The sequence below is a fragment of the Hibiscus syriacus genome, unplaced genomic scaffold, assembly GCF_006381635.1.
Source record: "Hibiscus syriacus cultivar Baekdansim isolate YM2019G1 unplaced genomic scaffold, ASM638163v2 tig00111506_pilon, whole genome shotgun sequence".
NCBI classification, from domain to species: Eukaryota; Viridiplantae; Streptophyta; class Magnoliopsida; order Malvales; family Malvaceae; genus Hibiscus; species Hibiscus syriacus.
The window spans coordinates 1317209-1329373 of NW_024063109.1; the positions used below are offsets into that span (position 1 = coordinate 1317209).

General features: G+C 31.6%; 1 pseudogene; it reads right to left on the reverse strand.

The window, feature by feature from the left end:
• Positions 1-801: 801 nt before the first annotated feature.
• On the reverse strand, positions 802-3372 carry LOC120164325 (annotated as a pseudogene).
• Positions 3373-12165: the final 8793 nt, after the last annotated feature.

The following is a 12165-nucleotide window of genomic DNA, read 5'->3' on the forward strand; positions in this document are numbered from 1 at the left end:
AGAGAAGAAAATGAACTATTCTAGGAACTGAAATTTTATTTTTTTAAATAGAATATTGAGCACTTGTTATTAGCATTTTTTTTAGAGAAATATATAACTAAAATATATAAAATAGTTTGAATGACATAATAAAAAATAATAAATTAATAATATAATATTAAAATATTATAAATATAGTAAAAATATAACATAATAATATATAAATAAATAATACGAATTTGATTATAGTATATATTTAAATTTCTGTGTCCTTTTAAAAGAACATTAATAATAGATTTATTATTATGGTTTAATTTTTAAAGAATGTCAAAAGATTCTAAACTAGATTTATTTAATTTGGGACATCTTCCCATGAAACAGACGCTAAATTCACATTTTTTAGGCCATAAAGAAGTGAAATAAAATTTTTTGCGTTTAACAACCGCCGATAGCAATGATCATGGGTGACTGACGGTGACCAACAAAACATGGTGATAATAATTGATGGTAGACTTTAATTGAATTTATAAGTCAATTTGATATTTTATGTAACATTTATTCAAATAATATTTTATCTAAAATTTAAAGATCAAATTAATATTTTATCTAAAGTCCAGGGATCAAACTAAAACTAACAGTAATTAACATCAGAGTGTAATGATCGATATCGTAAGTGACTAAAATGTAACTTTTCAAAATTAATGATAAAAAGTAAGGAATACTGAAACAAAAGAGACTACTATGATAGTTAACCCAAAATTGATGTAACTTTTAAATGTAACTTAGAGACATACTTTTAAAAGTGACCAATACAGGCAAAAAATATATAAATTTAAATTAAAAAGATTTTAAACAGTCTATATAGGAGGTAGTTGGTCGAACTCTAAAAGAAAAATTAGCTAAAAGAATGTTAAAAAGAAAACTAGCAGAAAACTAGAGTATGTAGAGTGAGAGAAAGAAGGAATGAAATAAGAGAGCCATGTGTTGATTCTTCATCCCCCCTTGGACTAAAGTTTATTCCTTTTCAGCACTGGAGCCAACAAGGCAAAGGACTAGATTATCTGCATAAATTTGAAGAAAACACATTCGGGATTTGTCACTGAAAATTGCTACTGACGGAACAATCATCACGAACACGCCAGATGGTTTCACCCAACAGGTTCGCAACAGAGAGAACAGTCGGCTGAGGGAAGTAATTCTTTTCTGCTACTAGTAGTATGTTCGTTATGATTACTTCTTGAAATCCACCTGATAACTTCTCTATTGCTGGAGGGCTGCCAACAAAAACATACACAACACAACAGCAGCAAATAATTTCATTCACATGCTTGAATACCATAAATCAGCTTTTACCTACAACTTCATCCAAAACTTCTTAAAGTTTTTAAAACCTGAAAACTGCATGGGTACAGCATATGCATAAACCTCCCTTGCCCCCTCTTGGTGTAAAAGTGCCGCCGCCCCCTTCGCAATCGTTCCTATAAAACACCAAAATGTTCACTATAAAAATAAAAATTTTATTTTTATTTTTTTATGTTCACTATAAGAAGCTACTTAATTTTGAACAGGTTTATGTCTGCCATCGTCACATTGCTTTCATTTACCAGCAGTGTCGATCATGTCATCCACCATAACTGCAACTTTTCCTTTGACGTCACCAGTAAGGTTCATTACCTGAACAAAAGAAGTTGGACATTAATTATGTATTAACCATTGAACTAAAGTGAGAAAAATAATACAAACTGGACTCGATGCCCGTGCAAATCAGTTGAGTCTAGTTCCTATTGTCATCAATTAATCTGTGCAATTACTGAAACACTTATAGTAGACCAAAATACTCAATATGGGAAAAAGGTGCAACAGTTTTCGAATTATTGTGCCTATTACAGCTAGCAAATGTACTACTACATCCCTAAACATCATATTATCACAACGGTATATAGAAAACTTTAGAATGACAGAAAATATAATAGTAAAATCAACAACGAAGACAGATAATGACAGTGTAGTCGTAGAGAAAGCATTACCTCTGCAACATTGTGTGCATGGCGCCTTTTATCCACAATGGCTAAGGGTGCATCTGATAGTTTTTTTTTTTGCAAAAGCACGCTCTCTTGCAACTCTACCAACATCAGGTGAGACCACTACCAAGTCATCAGAACAATTCTCTGCTGGCAAGATAATCAAGAACCACAGGCTATACAGTCCATAGCACAAAAGTATAGATGAATCAGCAATCATTTAGTCGTTGACAGTCAACATATAAGTTTGAAGCTTGATGATCGAATACCTGGCAGTGCACATGATCCACTGAGATATCAAAACAACCCATGGACTGCCCAGAATGAAGGTCACAAACAAGAACACGGTTTGCACCAGCTTCTGTGATAAGATTTGCAACTAGTTTGGCTGCAATGGATTCACGCCCTTGGGTCTGAAAGTAAAATTACAAACAGAGAGAAGATAGTTCGCTACACTTTAAGAAAACATGATTCAAAAGCTTCAGAAATTCATGCCAGAAGCAAGGCATTGACACAATCAGAATAATTCTAACATACGATAGCACAAATTTTTTCACTGATTATGAATGACACAGGCTGTTTCAAGACATCGGCTTCTAATCCATTCAATTTGCAGCTTACATCTTCACACATTCATATTTTTATGATTTTATCCTCAAAAGTTATTGCCAAATACATTGAACTTGCCTTTCTATCAGCTCTGGCATAGCCAAAATATGGAATCACTGCAGTGATAGTTTTGGCTGACGCTCTCCGACAAGCATCTATCATAATGAGAAGTTCCATACGATTCTCATTTGCAGGAGGGCATGTTGGTTGCACAATATAGACATCAAATCCTCTAACACTCTCTTGCAGGTGAACATATATTTCCCCATCAGCAAACCTATTTATGTTTGATCTGTCCCAGTTCCAGGCCATGTACCAAGCGATTCCTGCAACAGAACAGATTAGATAAGACAAGCTGTTGGGTGATCCGTCTTTGTAGAACAAACAGTGGAACGACATGCAAGCAGACATAATATAAGCATCATATTGTCTGGTCCAAACTACAAGGGCTCAGAAGAGAGAGTGGAAACTTTATCAAATGACATTTTGCAATTGAATTTTATCAAATAGTAAAAAAGTGTATAATTCTTCAGAACTGAGGCAGTTCTAGAAATTCCTTTCACTTACAGTTTATCACCCAACAGCTGCACACGCAAAAGCCATTAATTTCTACATCCTGTTAATCTTATATTTTTGTATGCATATTGAAAGTAAAACCTATAAAAAAAAAGGGAGATACAGTAAACAAAATGACAACGCAATAAATTTACCTGACAAAGTGCAGGATTGGCTGTGCCCGAAAACAATTTGAGCTTAGCACCATCCTGTTAACAGTTGTATCCATTCTATTTGAGTCGACGAACTTGGGCATATCCTTTCATTAAGGATTGGAATCGTTGGTTTCCCATTTCCACGATTCACTGGTTGATGCAGTTCACATCCTTGTATTAAAAAAAGAGACCCATATCAGCAAAGCTCTAAAAATCACTCAAAACATACTAAAACCTTTTTATTCAAAACCTTCATCGAAAGAATACTCCTCTGTAAATTAGCAGTAGAAGAAACAAAAGGAAGACGAAACAAAGTTGAACTGTGGATTCATATGTGTGCAGCATATATCACATAAAAGTAATGCTATCAAATATTAAATCTTAAATTTCAACGAAAATCATCAAAGAAATGAAACCATAGAAAAAGAAGATCGAAAATAATAATAATACCAGAAAGCCTTTCACTTCAGAACCTTTAATGCAATAGTGAATAAAGCATACCAAGCTGTTCGAAGCGCATACACGAGGGCTAGACAAATTGAAAGCGAAATTTTTAGGGCTAAGAGAACCACGAGTGAAGAGAGATGAAGAAGAAGAAGACAAAGACGAGGAGGATTTGGACGGCGAACGAATCGTCAAGGAAGCCATTTCTTCTTTATCGTTAATGTGTTGCGATTAGGGTTTGGGTTTCGGCGTTTAGAAATTTAAGCGGCGGCGAAGGTACTACGGTGGCATTTTTATGGATGGCCGTCTACACTCTACACGCTGTGGCTCTCGTCCTCTTTTCCTTTCCTCCACCAAACATGGATTCCCAACGCTACGCTTCTCAATATAACCAACCTTTTTCATAGTGTTTTACGGCGTCGTTTTACCTCTATTCCCATCCTCTCCACGCGAGTTAACTTTGATGCTTTCGACTGGATCAAGTCGGGCCTAAATATGAATTTTAATTTATCTTGTTTATTTTTTATTAAATGGAAAAATATTATATTTTTAAATTAAATTTTAAATTTATATACAGTGAGATAATATGAATATGTTTAATTATTTTACTAATTAATATTTTTTTTGATTTTATGTTTATCATAGGAGGCTTTATATTATTCTCCTCCAAAAATTTTTAAGGTAAATTAAAATATTTTTAGTATTATGCTTAGGATAGCTTTTATATCTGTTGGTGGGAAGAAATTGATTGTGTCGTCCATTGGCAACTCACTCCTTGTTTTAGCAAAGAGTTACAATCAGTGCAAAGACAGTCGTGAGTTGGTGGTGGATTGAGAGATAATGGAGGTAAAGGGGTAAAGGAATCGAATTTGAGCGAATAAAGTTATGTCCGTGTTTGTTTATTTAATTTTTAATGTGTTTGTATTTGGTTTGTGTTAGTTTAAATTTTTGGCATCAAGTTTGTGTTCGTTTATTTATTTTCTGAAAATTTGAGAAGTTTGAACTCCCGAGAATTATCCTGAAGGAAGATGGTTTCAGACATGGTGTGGTGTCTATGAGAATTTCTTGTTAGCGGAGGTTTGGTAATTCTTGGAGAATATATCTGGAGGTATAACATTTATTCCCCTTAGTTGAGGGAATATTATAAAGTGATTTGATTCGAGACTTATGGTTATAAATATAACAACCATCTCTCGATTTCGTTCAATAACAGAGACATCTCAATTCTCTCATTCTCGAGATATAAGCAACTGATTTTCCTTTTCAGAAGAAGAGCGATTGTTAGGAAAAATCATTTTTGTGTTGGTAAAGGTATCTCAACGCTCAAGCGAAGGATAATAGTATTGAGTGGGACATTAAAGGATATGTTTGCATCTCAAGGACATACAATAGTAGTCGACAATTTCATACTGCCGGAACGGAGGCATCTCGACTCTCTTGAATAGAGAGAAGGTGATTCAATATTTTTCGAAGAAGCCCAGACATTAAATTGAGACATCTTTACGGTAATAAAGGGGTAAAAGCATCTCAATGTTTGTGGGAGTCACTACACAAATTGTTTTTTGTGACATCTAAAATATTGTTATTAAAACTTACATTTATGTCATTATTTGTATTTTGTGACTTAAAATTTGATGTCACGATGAACGTCACGTTAGGTGTGTCACTAAATGTCAAATGTGGCGATGTATATATTTTTGTCATGTTTAGTTATACATATAGTGACATTAATGTATAACGTCACTTTATAATTTATATTTAGTGATAATTATTTATGTCAATAAATAATATAAAAATTTGTCATTAATTATTGGTATCGTCACCAATAATATAATAATTTTATTATATTAATGACAAAAAATTATTGTCATAATTTTTATTATAAAATTAAAAAAACTTTATTAAAATTTTAAGAATGTGCATTTGCTATAAAAACCTTTTATAAATTAAAATTAGGACAATTTTTATAAATTTGGAAAAATGACAATTTGTTTCTAAATTACAAAAAGGATAAAGTTGTTTATAAAAAACAATAAAGGGCAAATTTTTTATAAATTATAACGATTCGATTAAAATGAAGGACAAAACTTTTTCTCAATTACAATAAATGCCAAAACTTCTCACAAGTTATAATAATACATTCATTTTTTACAAATTATAATAAATGCCCAAAATTACACAATCATTACATTTTGATCCATTGCCCATAAAATTTCAAAAACCAACCCCAAATCTCGACCATATCGCAACTGCCTCTGTATCACCATTACCATCAACCACCAACCACCACTATGAAACCATCTGGAATGGGAAACATATTACCACTGCATATCATATATAAGTAATATATACAACATCCAATAGAAAATAGGAAATGAGTAATGAAAAGTAAAAAAAAAACTATAAAAGATGGTTGTGTTTATAATTGTTTGATGCATAACTAATTTTCAACATTAGTAGAAAATCATAATTTATTTTTTAAGTATTTTCTATGTTTAAACTTTTATCCAGACTCTACACTAAAATATAGGCTTCCTTTAGGAAGCTTTGAAACAATCACATGCATTATAATAATGTAATTTACATTATATTCAGAAGGAAAGAGATCATACCTTTTCGAATTCCATTAAGATAGTGATGAAGCACGTTGATTTTGTTATTCATCATCTTGATCGCATTATATATACCAGTTATATTAGCAACCTACTCATAAGTAAAGAGTATACGTGTATTCATTAATTACAGAAAATACAAGTGTTCCAACAAATAAGATTTCACATTTCACAGAAAATCCTAAGGAAAAAGTGGATGCTTACATTTGACAGTGAACAACGCTTCGATTTGGGGGGAGGAATCATCTGAACTGCAGAGGGTTAAGGTGCTGTAATAGGGGTGTATGAAGGGGCCTGAGGGGTTCGTGAAGTGCTTCTGAACGCCGATGACTGTATGATCAGAAGACGAACGTTGGTTGGTCCATAAGACAGATAACGACGGCTACTAAGGAAGGGAGGTGTGTGGTGCAAGGAGAGAAAGTTAGAGCTGACGACTTTAGGGTTTTCTCTTTGAAAACCTAACCAGATGTTATAAGTTATACATATATTTAATGCGGTGCACTCATGTCATTAATATTTATTTGGTTTGACAACGGGTTAAGGTTTTAATTCCTGTAAAGTTTATTTTTTTCAATTATAAGTTAAAAGGGGAACATTAGAGGTTCAACCCTTAAGCAGTTTAGAGCTCACATTGATGGTCGGAACTTCTTAAATTTTGATTTTTTTTTGCAAAAACTTTAAAATTTCTAATTTGATCCAGATTTCAGAATTAATTTATTGGTAAGAACAATTTTTGATATATCAGTGAAAAGGGAAATTATAGGTTCAATCTTTAGGTAGTTTAGAGTTCACACTAATGGCTCAAAATTTCTAAAACTTATGAATTAAATGTAGAGACTTTAAAAGTTTTCCAACTTAATATGAATTTCATAATTAGTATATTATAATCAAATTACAACCAAATAAATTCTTTTAACCACGATGCTAAGCACAAAATCCTTTTTTTTATTTTAGTCAAAAAGGATGAAATTAGAGGTTCAGTTCTTGAGAAGTTTAGAGTTCATATTAATTTCCCTAAACTTCTAAAAATTATGAATTGATTGTAAACTTTACAAATTTTCTAATTTAATCCAAATTTCAGAATTAGTTTATTGCTAAAAACAATTTCCTTATTTGTTTTATATATAAGTCAAAAGGGGAAAATTCTTAAGAAGCTTAGAGTTCACTTAATGGACCAAAACTTGTAAAATTATGAATTAAGCATAAAAAATTTAAAAATTCCAATTAATCTAAATTTCAAACTAATCAATTAAAAATCAAATTTAAACAAACAAATCATATTAACCTCGATGCTAAGCATTGGTTCAGTCCTTGAGTAGTCTAGAATTCATCTTAATTGTCCTAAACTTCTAAAAATTATGAATTAACCGTAGAAACTTTAGTTTACTAACTTAATCTAAATTTTATAATTAATTTATCAAAAAAATAAATTTAAATCAAACTAATTCTTTATTCTAGATTTTGTGGAGTGAGACATATGATTATCTTATTAACTCGACTTTGACATGGTCAGCTAAATATTATTTTTAACGAAAAAATGAGTCATAAATATACATATACATATATATAGAACACACTAGTGTGTGAAAACTAATCGGCCTAATTGAAATTATGAGAAAAAACATTTGAAATCATAACCAATAAGATTTTCAATTAACGACACGTCCAAAATTTATTAATAATTGATGCCAAACATTATATGACACAATTTGATGATGTCTTTTAAAATCATCATATAAAAGATGAGCTATAACAATGAGTAGCAAATAATTTATTTTGTTACGTTAAACCTATTTTATGACACAATAAAATGTCACATTTATGTATTATAAACATGACATATCAAATTGTCACAAATAAAAATTATTACTGACAAATTTGCAATGTCACTAATTCAAATTAGATCTTCATATAATAAACCGTCACTAATACTTAATTTCATTGGAGACGACTTTACAATGTCACCAATTTATCGAAGCGTCACTGAAAAGTTTCCCACCAAATTTTTTGGAGGTAAATTTTGGCTCCAAATATATAGTGACGAAAATCAAAGACATTTTTAAAATTGTCATAAATGATATTATCAATCATCAAATGTGACGAAAATTAAAAAACGTCACATTTTTAGTATATTTTGTGACGTATATGCAACGTCAATAGAAATTTTGTCATAAAATGATAAATTTGTTGTAGTGAGCGGAGGATAATAGTCCTCGTTTAGTATATTAGTTATGATCCTCTAGAAGATATCTCTAAAGGCTTAAGCTCACTTGGAGGATAGAAAATCCCTTAAAGAGTGATCTTTTTCGTAGAGGATAATATCTCACACGGAGGATAATATCTCATATGAATGGTGATTTCTCTGGCAAAGGATAAGGAAAATGATTGTATCTCGATGATAAAGAGGACAACATAAGCACTTTGACTCTTTCGGCTAGATGTTGGTGTCAATGATAGAGTCTGTAACACCCCCAACCCGTATCCAATCCGGATCCGAGTCCGAGTGTCACATCAACTTTTAAACATTTTACTTGTTCAAATAATGAAAAATCCCCGTTAAATAAAACTTCATATTATTTCAAGATAAAAGTTTTCACACTTATCAGAGCATATACATTCAAATCGTTTATATTACATGCCAACTACATCTAAAAGAATAAAATACATATCAAACATTTCTTTTCTGATCTGAACTTTGTAAGGAAGACTTAGTGAGGCATATAAATCTCATAATTGAAACTCTAATTCTAAAAATGCATGAGCATATCATATAATAGTATCATACAAATCAATATAACATTTCATATAATCACATGCATACAAATATATAAATCTTATCCTAATTATCAATAACATCATTTCATAATCAATATTCCATCCATTTATGTCTTTTAGTTATCTATTCTTATACTTAAACTTCTTAACAACCATATCATTCATTTTAACAATTACTATTTGACATCACATATAACATATACATTTCACATAGCAAAGCAGGTACATTACATATCAGTATTTGTTTGTATTCTTTATTAGCCCATGTACACCTATGAGAACTATTATGTGAGTCTATAGATGTTGAGCACTAATGTTGTCACCACAGCTCGTATAAATGCACCGAAGTGCCACGTAGAATTGCACCGTAGTGCCGCGTAGAATGCACCGAATTGCCTATAATATGTCCCTAAGGACCACGTAGAAATTCCTTAAGAATCATATACATATGCCAAGGATCAAGTATGTGTCTCAACAGACCTCACACATGTTCCAAAGAATACATATATGTCCCGAAGGATGTGTAGACCCTTGACTCTTGGCATGACAACTATACCTCTAGCTCTCAATTACATAACATGGGCATTATCTTTATCTTATTTCACATAATCATATCACTTAACAACATATTCTCATAGTTTCTTATCACATCATGTGATCATATCACTTTAAGCGCATAACTCATATTCACATATCTTATCTACATGTGCACACATGAATCAAATGGCATATACCAAATCATATGAATATATATATATATATATCTTAGCAATCACATTACTTATACTCACATGGATCATATCATAGAACTTAGTTCACTTTTTCATGTTATCACACCGACATATAATCTTATATAAATCATAGGTAAAAGCTATTTATCTTTATCTCATTTTCCTTTTGTATCGACTTACATGATTTATTATACTAATATATACAATCACATATAACCCTATCACTTATCTCACCTTATTTAATTAGAGTTGTTCTATTCATTAATTTAGTCTACATAACTCTATAACATAGTTTCCTTTTAAAAGATATTACTCTTCTTATATTGCTTATCCTATAGGTTCGTATCATCGTTATGTTCATGTCCCTTAATTTAAATACCATTTTCAAAGAGTCTCTTAACTTATTTCTTTCTTTATATTTATTCTCTTAAATATTCTCATGGTCACATATACTTCATGACTTATCACTTATGTAATTTACATTGCATTCTTATATATATGGATCACAATAAACCTTGGCTTAATTATTCATCAGTAACCTATACTTACATGGCTTGTCTCTTACAATAATATCTTTACACATCTTATTTATGATCTCCCATTATTTTATAATAATAATTTACTTACATCATGTATCATATACAAAACATATCAACATACAACACATATACTCATATCAAAACATGTTTATATTCATAATTTATGCATTCTAATATAGGAAATAGACTCGTCGCAAGTCATATTTCCATTACACATCATATAACTAGCATGCACTCACCTGACCTCACTAGTCAATACCAATCTTTAAACTTTCCCCTTCATCGATCTTATGTCAATGATTCCGGAACTTGTTTAGGCTCTGAATCTACATAATTATACATTTTAAGGCAATTGTAATCCGATGCTAACAACTTAAATGACTTAATAACTAATATACACTTTTCCTTTAGGGTGTATCGATGCTAGAGGTGCATCGGTACCCAAAATAGCTTCAAATATTCATGCATCGATGCACCTTCAAATTTGTCTTGGTGCATCGGTGCATACTCATAGTGCATCGATGCATTCCTGACATTCGATGTTTCTTCTTTTAAGAATGCATCGTGCATATTGAATGTGGTACCGATGCATCTTGCCCAGAAATTACTCTTTAGGCACGAAAATCCATTTAATTCAGCTCAAATGCTTCATATTTCATCCCCTTTCAAATTCCAACTTACATATCATGTTTAAACTCATTTATATTCATTTATCTCATTGTGAACCTTAATCCTCTCATCTTTATTCACTTCAAGAATCATACCAGATTTTCAACATGTTTAAAACTCATTTATCACTAATATTTCTTATTAACCCTTGACAATCAATTCAAATTCAACTTCAAAATCTATTAACTCCTTCTATTTCACTAATTCGCTTAAAACTCTTCATATTTAATCCTTAATTCATCTTTGAAGTTTCAACATACTTTAATCTCTAAATAATCTTTCTAGCACCCCAAGAATCAAAACTGAGGTTAAAACTCAAGAATTAACCAACTGAAATTAAGCTTAACCTTTGCCATGGAGCTTACGGGAAGAAAGAGGAGACAACCCAAGCTCTAGATTTTCTTTCCTTTCTCACTCTTCCACTGTTTAATAAGCTCAAAAGAAAGATAAAAAATCTTTCTGGTCAAATGACCATTTTACCCTTATTTCCTTTAATAATTACTAACAAACATCACTAAATATTCCATTTTAATCACTAAACTTTTAAATCTTTCAAATCAACTTCAAAATTCAAAAATTTATTTTAGTCACTAACCCTGATTTTGGGATATTAGAGAGTCACCTATCAAAAGATAGAGTTAAGGATTCTCAAGGCTCTTGATCGAAATAAAGGCAACTCGACACCCTAGATAGATTTAGTTTGACAGGAAGAGGATTCTTTGTCGTGGCAGAAGTAATGAATTTCCATTTATCAGGACAAAGGCATCTCGAAGCTATATCGGAGGTATCTCAACACTCTTTGGAGGCAACTCTGAGCTATATCACAAGAGGGAGAGATGTCCTTATATCTATCGGGCTTCTCGAGGTATCTCAACGATTCTGTGGTAGGGGGCATATCAACACTTGTTAGAGGGAGGCTCTCAACTCTTTCAGTTTTGTTTAGGACATAATCCTATAGTCTACGAAGGGTGTGAGGATCTCAACACTTTTTCGACCAGTAGAGGAGATAACACACTACGGTGGGTACGGAGGCATCTCAATGAGTACAACTTACTGTAGGTAGAATGAGGATATTT